This window comes from Castor canadensis, chromosome 7 (assembly GCF_047511655.1).
Source record: "Castor canadensis chromosome 7, mCasCan1.hap1v2, whole genome shotgun sequence".
Classification (NCBI taxonomy): Eukaryota; Metazoa; Chordata; class Mammalia; order Rodentia; family Castoridae; genus Castor; species Castor canadensis.
Window position 1 is genome coordinate 53191717 of NC_133392.1, and position 9256 is coordinate 53200972.

The window sequence follows — 9256 nt, forward strand, 5'->3', positions numbered from 1 at the left end:
ACAAGGTTATCCTTTCCTTGGAGGTGATATCTCAGCATGTACAACCCAATATCTAAACCTTCACCAATACAACGATTATATTCGCAGCCTTTACCCTTACCTTCTGGAGCACATATATTTTACCAAAACCTTCACTTAATTGCTGCTTTTTGCTTACTTGATCTAATAAATATGATGTCATTGATATACATACCAGTATGATGCTCTATCCAATGTCAAGATGGTTCAGATCCCTTCAAACTATATGACAACAGTGAAAAGGAGAAATAACAAAGCCCTGGAGCAAGAATGTCCTTTCCACATAAATGTGAGTTATTTCTGGTCTTTCTTATTGATGGTGACGAAAAAAAAAAGTCCACTCACTAGGTCAATGACCCCATACAGGTCTACGTATCTGAAACCATTTGAACCTGCACCAGCAAAAATACCACATTCAGCACACCTTGCTTGAGATTTGTTTCAACCACTACTTGCTTGAGAGTCTGGTGGTGTGCATGGTTGACTTCCAGAACCCATCCAGTTTTTGTAGGGGTTCGACTGGTAAATTAAGTAATGATATGATGAGAAAATCAACCTTGCATCTACCAGGACAGAAAATTTAGCATGCTCAGAAACATTTTATCATCAAATTAAAATGGTATACATGTGACCAGGCCCTACCAAGTAGGAAGGCACAAGTTAATTACATGAAAAAGTAGTATTAAGAACCATGGTTCCCACTGCTGCTACCCTGTCTTTTCTCTCTCCATCTACACCTATGGCCTCTCAGGGAATCTCCTACAATCAGCTTAAAGAGGAAGAGAAGACTCCACCCTGATTTACAGATAGCTCTGTATATTATCCAGGCACCACCCAAAAGGATACCTAGGGCACTATATCCTCTCTCTGGGGCATTCATAAAGGACAATGTTCTTCCAGAAGGCAGAACACTGGGTAGCATATTTGGTTGTACACCGTACTTGAGGGGAGAAAAGGCCAGACCTGCAACTACATATCAATTCATGAGCCTTAGCTAATAGTTTGGTTGGACGGATGGTCATTTGAAGGAAAATAATCTAAAATTAGTAACAAAGAAGTTTTGGGGGAGGTGTGTGGATATATCACTGAGTGGGCCAAAAAAATGAAGATATTTGTTTCCCTTATGAATGCTAACCAAAAGAAGACATCAACAAAGAAAGATTTTAATAGTTAAGTGAATAGAATATCTGCCTCTTTCCCCATCATCCCCTCCCATCATCCAATAGGCTGATGGACAAGGTAGACATTGTACAACGTCTCAGCAACATGGACTTCTACCTACCTAGGATGATCTGGCTATGAACACCACTCAAAGCCTCATCTTTCTACAGTAAAGAACAACAGTGAGCCTCTGATATGTAACCATTCCCAGAGTGATTAGCCAGCTATCTGGTGGCAGATTGATTACACTGGATCACTTCCATCATAGAAGGGACCTGCACTTTGTATTTACTGATGTTATTCTGGATATGTATTTGCTGTCCTTGAATGCAATGCTTCTGCCCAAACTACCATTTAGGGATTTACAGAATGCCTTATCCATCATGGTACTCCACACAGCATTGATTCTAACCAAAAACTCACTTCATAGCAAAAGAAATGTGGCAATGGGGCTATACTTAATGGGACTCACCAGTCTGATCAGGTGCCCCAACATCCTAAAAGTAGCTGGCTTGATAGAACAAGTGCAAAGGTTCTTTGAGGTTTCACAGTGTCAGCCATGTCACAATACTTTGCAGTACTTGGGCAAGGTACTGCAGAAAGTTACATATTCTCTGAATCAGCTTTCAATATATGGTTCTGTTTCTCCCATAGCCAAGTTTCATGAGTCCAGGAATCACAGGGTAAAAATGGGGTGGTATCATTTACCATCATACCTATAACCCACTAACAAAATTGTTGTGTCCTGTTCCCACAACTTTATGCTCTGCTGATCTTGGACTCTCCTCATGCGTCTGAATCAACAAACAAAAAGAGTTATGAAGCTGGGTGTGATGGTACACTCTTGTAATCCCAGCTGCTGGGGAGGCAGAGGGAGAAGGATCACAAGTTTGAGGCCAGCCTGAGCAAAGTTAGTGAGATTCTATCTCAAAAACAAAATAATAACCACAATGGCTGATAATGTATCTCAGATGTGCAGTGCTTCCAGAACAAAGGTGATTCCCTGGGTTCAATCCCCAGTAACCATCCTCCCAAAAGAAAAAGAAATGAAGAAAAAGAAAAAATGAGAGTTATGGCCTGTGGAGATTGATTCTACCTACCAAGAAGAAATTAGACTATTACTCCACAGTGGAAGTAAGAGTTGCTATTGAACCCCAAAGACAATCTTGAAGAGCAGCCTCCACTCTGAGCAGCTTGGGGCAAAATGTAGGAATCAATGTCCATTAGAAAGCCCTTTTAATAAAATGAAAACCTTCAAAGACCTAAGTTAATAACTTTACCTTTAAGAGAAAATCAGATACTGACAATTCCAAAGATAAAGGCCTGATATCATGTTTTGAAGCTAAAATATTTGAAACAAATATACACAGTCAATGTATCTCAATATATAACTTTTTAAAAAAAGGTTAATTGCTCAAAGAATTGTGTTTCTGTAGTCCCCGTAGTATTTCAGTATTCACAGATAATACAACCAGACGTGCCATTTGGGGCCCATTCAAATCAAGAACAAAAGCAGAGTTGATAGTACTTCACAAAGCAGGGTATTTATGTGTGGTCATATACCCAATTCGCCCCAGTTTCATGTTTTCCTACACATTTTGTGACTATTGTTAGGGAACAAAAGGCTTTATGAAAGTAACTCCAAGTATGGCAGGTTCAGAAGACTCAGACATCCAAGAAAGGAAACCCTGGGTTTATTCCCAGCTATCTAATTAGCTATGTGACCTCAGGCAGGTCACTTCCTTTTTTTTGGCTTCAACTTTGTGTGAAGATTAGGTAGAGTAAACTAGGTTTGATACTGCAAATATGTGGCTTGCACATACATGCATGCTCTCTTACTCATGGGAGACATTGCTAATCCTGGAAGGTATTCTCCTTCTGCTGAGCCTAAATAAGAAATCTTTCTCAATAGAGTCCTCCAGGAAATCACTACTAATTAATCAATGTTGATATTCAGCATGAAAAATACAGGAAATCTTGAAGCCAAAAGTCCCCTTCTTGTGTCTGAGGATTAGGATGGTATACTCAGAGCCACAAATGGAGAATCACAAGCCAAGACAACCCCAGTGACTCCAGTAGATACCCAAGGCTCACATGGCATCAGTAGGACCATGGAGACATTAAGCTGATGATATAAAAGTTAGATACTATGTCTCCAATGTCCTCTATCCTCTAAGCCTCTGAGTGAGTTATAGTCAAAGGTCCCATCCATAATTGAGGCTCCAGCCTCAACCATCCCTAACCTGGCCCACTAAGGAACTTCTATGTTCAGGTAGCCCTAGAGCATTTCAATCACACAGGTTGAGACTATCCCAGAAAAAGCCAATTTTAGAACATGTCATCAGATCAGTACAAAATAACTCTAGTCTTTAACATGATTAATAGGCATTTTGTTTTACAGGAACAAAGCCCGTTAATTCTGTAAGTATAACAAGGACCCACCAACTCCAACATTTCCTACCCCTTATGATTTCACAAGCAACATGTTCCTCCCCTTCCAAAAAACACATCTTAGTAAGAAATTAACTGATCTATTATGAACCTGAGTAGCTCTTGTCTAGCCAGGTTGAGCTCCCCTCATTCCCAAAGCTCTGTCCTCTCTCTCTCTTAATCCTTCTCTCCACATAACACCTCCCTCCTCCAGCTTTCAGTAGCTCATTCTGCATAATGATGGTTTTACTAAACAAACTGTGGTTCCTAAAAGAATCTGTTGTCCTCATTATGGTTGATCTTTTCAGGCCCTTCAACTATTTTGAAATTCTTAAGTCTGCCCTCGTTCCCTGATTTGTCAGTGATGCTGCCAGATGCAATGTATCATGCAGTAAGTCAAATTATTTGTCAAAAATAGTATCTGAGTTCCCCATATTGCCAAATCAAAGTTTGATCTCTTGAAACCCAGATACAAAAATACATTAAGTTCTACTGTGTTCAAATTGTACTTGGAGAATTTTTGCTGATAGTTGCCAGTTCCCAGGATCCCATTAATATCTCATTAGGTGAAAAGTATCACTAATAGACAATGTCATGGCTAAGGACACCTCAAAGATTATGTAGTTCAACCCCCTTGTTGTACAAATGGGGAAAATATGTTCAGAAGGTTAAATGAATTCCTCAAAACTACGCAGAAATTGCCTTGTCTAATGGTCACTGCACACACCTGTATTCACATGCATGCCTATCATCTTTGTTCCAGACAGTAATAAGCACCATCTTTTGGGGGGCTTGCGGAAGAAATGGAGTCAAATTTCCAACCCTATCACTCCTCTGGCAAATATGTTAATGGTAGTCCCACTTTACCCTAATTTCCCTCGTCCTAAAGGAACGAAGAAATACAAGACAAAAGATTTTTTTGATATTATAAATATCAATTGCTGTCAAAGCTATAAGTAGTTTAGACCTGACTAGAAAAGGCCAAATTCATGCTGCTCACAATACCTATCCACAATATCTCCATTTGCTGGCTGTGGTGTCTAAAAAAACACACAGCAAAGCATACTCTTTTGTCCTAAAGAAAAGTTGCACAGAGTTCTCTTAGGTGATCCCTTTATTTATTCACTCAATATCTTTTGCGCTCTGTGGATGTTCTAGGCACTGTCCTAAGTTACATGGAGAGGAATAGAGGAATAAGAAGGCACGATTCCTTGTCTCAGAGAACTTACATTTTGTGAGGAGAGCCTGGCTATGCAAAAGTAAAATCCATGGTGTCAGACGGTGTTAAAAGCCATGGAGGAAGATTCTGGAGGAAAAGGTGCTAGGAAAGGCTGAGAGGTAATGAATAAACAGGTTCCCACTGAGAATGTAACAACTGAGCAGAGACTCAAATAAGGTGGGAGAGAAAATTCTGTAGCTATCTGGAAAGCATGTCCTAGACCAAGGGAACCATTACTGCAAAAGCTTTGAGACCAAGTTAAGCAGTCTGAGTCAAAGGGGAAGTGGCAGGAAATGAGTGGAGAGTTGCATTGAGAGAGTTAGGGTGCAAATCACATAGGACCTTAAAAGCTATTGTAAGGACTTTGGATTTTACTGTTAGTAATGAGCCACCAGGGAACATAGGAAAAGGGAGAACATAGTTTTGATCTGAGAGTAATCACTTCACATCCAATAGGATAGCTATTTAAAAAAAATTCAGATGATAGCAAGTGTTGGGAAGGACATGGAAAAATTAGAAATTTTATGCATTACTGGTAGGAATGTGAAATGGTGCCATCACTTTAGAAAACAATCTGATAGTTCCTCAAAGTGTTAAACATAGAGTTACTATATGACTCTATGTTATATACCCAGGAGAAATGACAATAAAAGTTCATGCAAAAACTTGTCTACAAATTTTCATAGCAGCATTATTCATAATTGTCCCAAAATAGAAACAACCCAAATGTCTCATGTGATGAGCATATAAATAAATGTAATATACCCATGCTGTGGAATATTATTTGACAATTTAAAGAAATGACATATTTAAGCATGCTATAACAAAAATGAATCTTTAAAACATTATGCTAATCAAAAGAAAGTCACAAAGAATAAAATATTGCATGATGATGCTATTTTGAATATCCAAAACAGGCAAATCTATACAAATAGAAAGTATTTTCATAATTGCTGAGGACCAAGGGATATTTGGAGGAAATAAGTGATTGCTCATAGGTATAGGGCTTCTTTTGGTGACTGATGAATAACCTAAAGTTTATTGTAATAACAGTTGCACAACTCTATAAATATACATATATATATATTTAAAACCATAGCATTGTATACTTGAAATGAGTAATTTATGCTGGAGGAGTGGGTCAAGTGGTACAGTGTCTGCTAGCAGGTTCAAGGTCCTGAGTTCAAGCCCCAGTACAGACAAAAAAATGTAAATTTAAATAAACTATGTAGTATATGAATGATATGTCAATAAAGCTGTCATTTTTTTCTTTGGAAAATCAGCCTATCATCAAGGATGCTTTGGTAAAGCTATAGAATGTCAAGGGCAGAAACATGGAAACCTATTAGGAAGGCTACTGCACAAACCAAGTATGAAAGGTTGATGGCTTGGACCAAAGATTGAGTAGTTCAGGTGAGAGAAGTCCTCACATTTTGTAGACTTTATGAAGGATAAGTCAACATTATTCCTTTCTGAAAGGTGAACATGAAATGAGTTAGTCTGGAATGTCATATTGTTGTCTGAACCACTGACAGGGGTCATACCATGTACTGAGAAGAGAACTGAAAGTAAAAGTACTAGGGAGAAATGAGACCTGGAGTTTAGTTTGGATTATGCTAAATGTCAAGTTACAACAAAGGTACCTGCACACACATGTTTATTGCAGCACTATTCACAATAGCTAAGCCATGGAAACAGCCAAGATGCCCCACTACTGAGAAATGGATTAAGAAAGTGTGGTATTTATATACAATGAAATTTTACTTGGCCACAAAGAAGAATGAAATTTTGTCATTCACAAGTAAATGGATGGAACTGGAGAACATCATCTTAAGTGAATTAAGTGAAGTTAGCCAGGCTCAGAAGGCCAAAAGCCACATGTTCTCCCTCATATGAGGATTATAAACCAAACCAAATGTAGCAATATTATGGGACATGGATCATACTATGGGGAGGCCATGCACAGGAAGGATAGGGCAAAGGAAGGAAACTAAAAACTTGAATGTGGTTGATGTGCTCACTGTACAGGAATGAATATTGAAATCTTAAACTGGCCAGGGCCACTATGGGAAATGGACTAGGGAGGAGTGAATAGGACTGGAAGAGATAACCCAGTTGAGGCTGTAATACATATATGCATGGAAATAACACAAGGAAACTCCTTGCATAGCTATCTTTACCTCAAACAAGCAAAAACATCATGTTTCTCTTTTAATCTTTTATGTTTTTTCTTCTACAAAATCAAAAACAGTAGGGAGGAACAGGTTGAGGGGGCAGTTGGCACTGGTGAGGGGGAAGGGGGAGGTGGTAGGAGGATGAATATGGTGCAAATAAGATATACACATGTATGTAAATGCAAATATGATACCTGTTGAAACTGTTCCAGGAATGGGGGGGGTGAAGGAGAGCAGTGGAGGGTGCAAATTCAAATATGATATATTTGATACACTATAAGAACCTTTGTAAATGCTACAATATACCCTCATCCAGCACAATAAAAATTCTTAAATATAAAAAATAATAATTATAATAATAAAGGGGAAAAAAAGAACCTATTAGACATCTAAGTGGCCAAGTGGGCACCTCTACTGGCATTAAGAGGAGAGAAGAAAACTACAAAATAAATACAGGGATGATCATCATTTAGATAGTTTGAAAATGAAATAAAATATCATCTAGACAGTGGAAACAGACATAAAAGATAAGAACTTTGAGGACAGAGTCCTAGAACATGTCAACTCTTTGGCATTTGGAAATGAGGGCAAAAGGATCAAAGGAGATGAAGAAGTGTCTATTGCTATAGGAGGTAAATCAGATAAGTATGGAGTCTTGGAGCCAAAGGAAGAAAATGTTTAAATGAGGAGGAAGTAATCATTTGTGTCAAGTGTTTCTAAGTTAAGTGAGATGACTGCTGAGAATTATCCAAAGGTCTGAACACTTTGGGGATTGATCACTATGGGCCTTCAGAAGATTAGAACTGGGGAAGTGCAAAAGACTAGTTGGAATCAAGTCAAAAGAGAAAGGAGAGAAATTAGAGGAAAATAAAGATAATTTATTCATAGTTTTTCTATAAAGAGCTGAGAAATGGAGTGTCAGTTGGAAGAGGTACTTTTTATAAGATGTGAAAAATCACAGCATGTTTCTGTGCTAATGGGAAATGTCCAGAGCTAAGTAAACAGGAAACATCAATGAGGCAGGAGAGAAGGAGGCAATGGTGGGAGTCAAAGCTTCAGTAGAGAGAAGAGTTGAGGTCCTGGTGAGTAGGGGGAGGATCTAACTCATCATGATAAAATGGGGCCGCTGAGTGCAAGAGCAAAGATTCAGGTAAATATGGAAACTGGAATACATAGACAGCTTTTCATTGTGTCTCTGTGAAACAAGAAGCAATATCAATAGCTGGGAGTAAAGAGTGAAAGAAGAGGGGAAGGGATACCAAAATTTTAAGGAGAGGGTCCAAAAGTTCTTTATAAACAAAGGGGAGACTAGATTTGGTCAACCTAGTGGTTCTTAAAAAATTGTTATTCAACATGAGTATTTTCTCAGCCACACCAAAGTGCATAGGTACAAGCAGAGAGTGGGATTTAATCCAAGTTGGAGTCTTCTGGAAGAATTTAGTAAGGAGAGAAAGGGTGAGGTAGTTAATGAAGGCAGGAAAGTGATTGCAATGATGAGCCACATCTAAGTTACCCAGTGTAAGTTGGATAGAAAGCAAACTATGACCACTGAGGGGATTGAGGGATAGTGAAAGATGAGAAGTAGAGTATAGACTAAGCCATAATCATATACCTTCACTCCTACCTGAATTCATTTATAAGCACTTGTTAACTTGATTTAAATTTTAGTGAGTTAATGCCATCAACAAAGTGACATAGTGAACCAACTCCTGGGGCTGTGGTAACTAGTTGGCTTAAACAGCAGGAATATCCTGTCTAAGTTCTGAAGGCTAGAAGTCCTACGTGAAGATGTAGTCCGGGTTATTCCTTCAAGGAAGAGTCTGTTCCTTGGCTCTCTCCTAGCTTCCTTGAATTGTACATGTTGTCTTCACATAGTCTTTTCTCTGTGCATTTTTGTCTCTGTGTCCAAATTTCCCTTTTTCATAGGTACACCAATCATAACACATTAAGGCCCATCAAGTTAAGACCTCACCTTAATTTGATGATCTCTGTAAATACCCTATTTCCAAGTAAGACCACATTCTCAGATGCTAGGAGATTAAGACTTTAGCATATCTGTTTTGGGGAACACAATTTAATCCCTAACGTGTCAGTGATATAAATGCTGGAAAAATGGACAGAAAAAAATAGTGTATTGGCAGAATATTTAAACCACAAATGATCAAACTTGAACTTTAAAAAATTGCCTTCAGTTGAGAAAGTCGGTGCCCATAGGAGCAGGTCCCAAATCATTCATTTACCCTTTACTTCTTCT

General features: G+C 38.5%; 1 protein-coding gene across 2 annotated transcripts in view; it reads left to right on the forward strand.

Annotated features, from left to right (window-relative positions):
• The window catches only part of Cabcoco1 (ciliary associated calcium binding coiled-coil 1), a 179095-nt gene that overhangs the window by 138083 nt on the left and 31756 nt on the right, over positions 1-9256 (forward strand). The window lies entirely within an intron of this gene.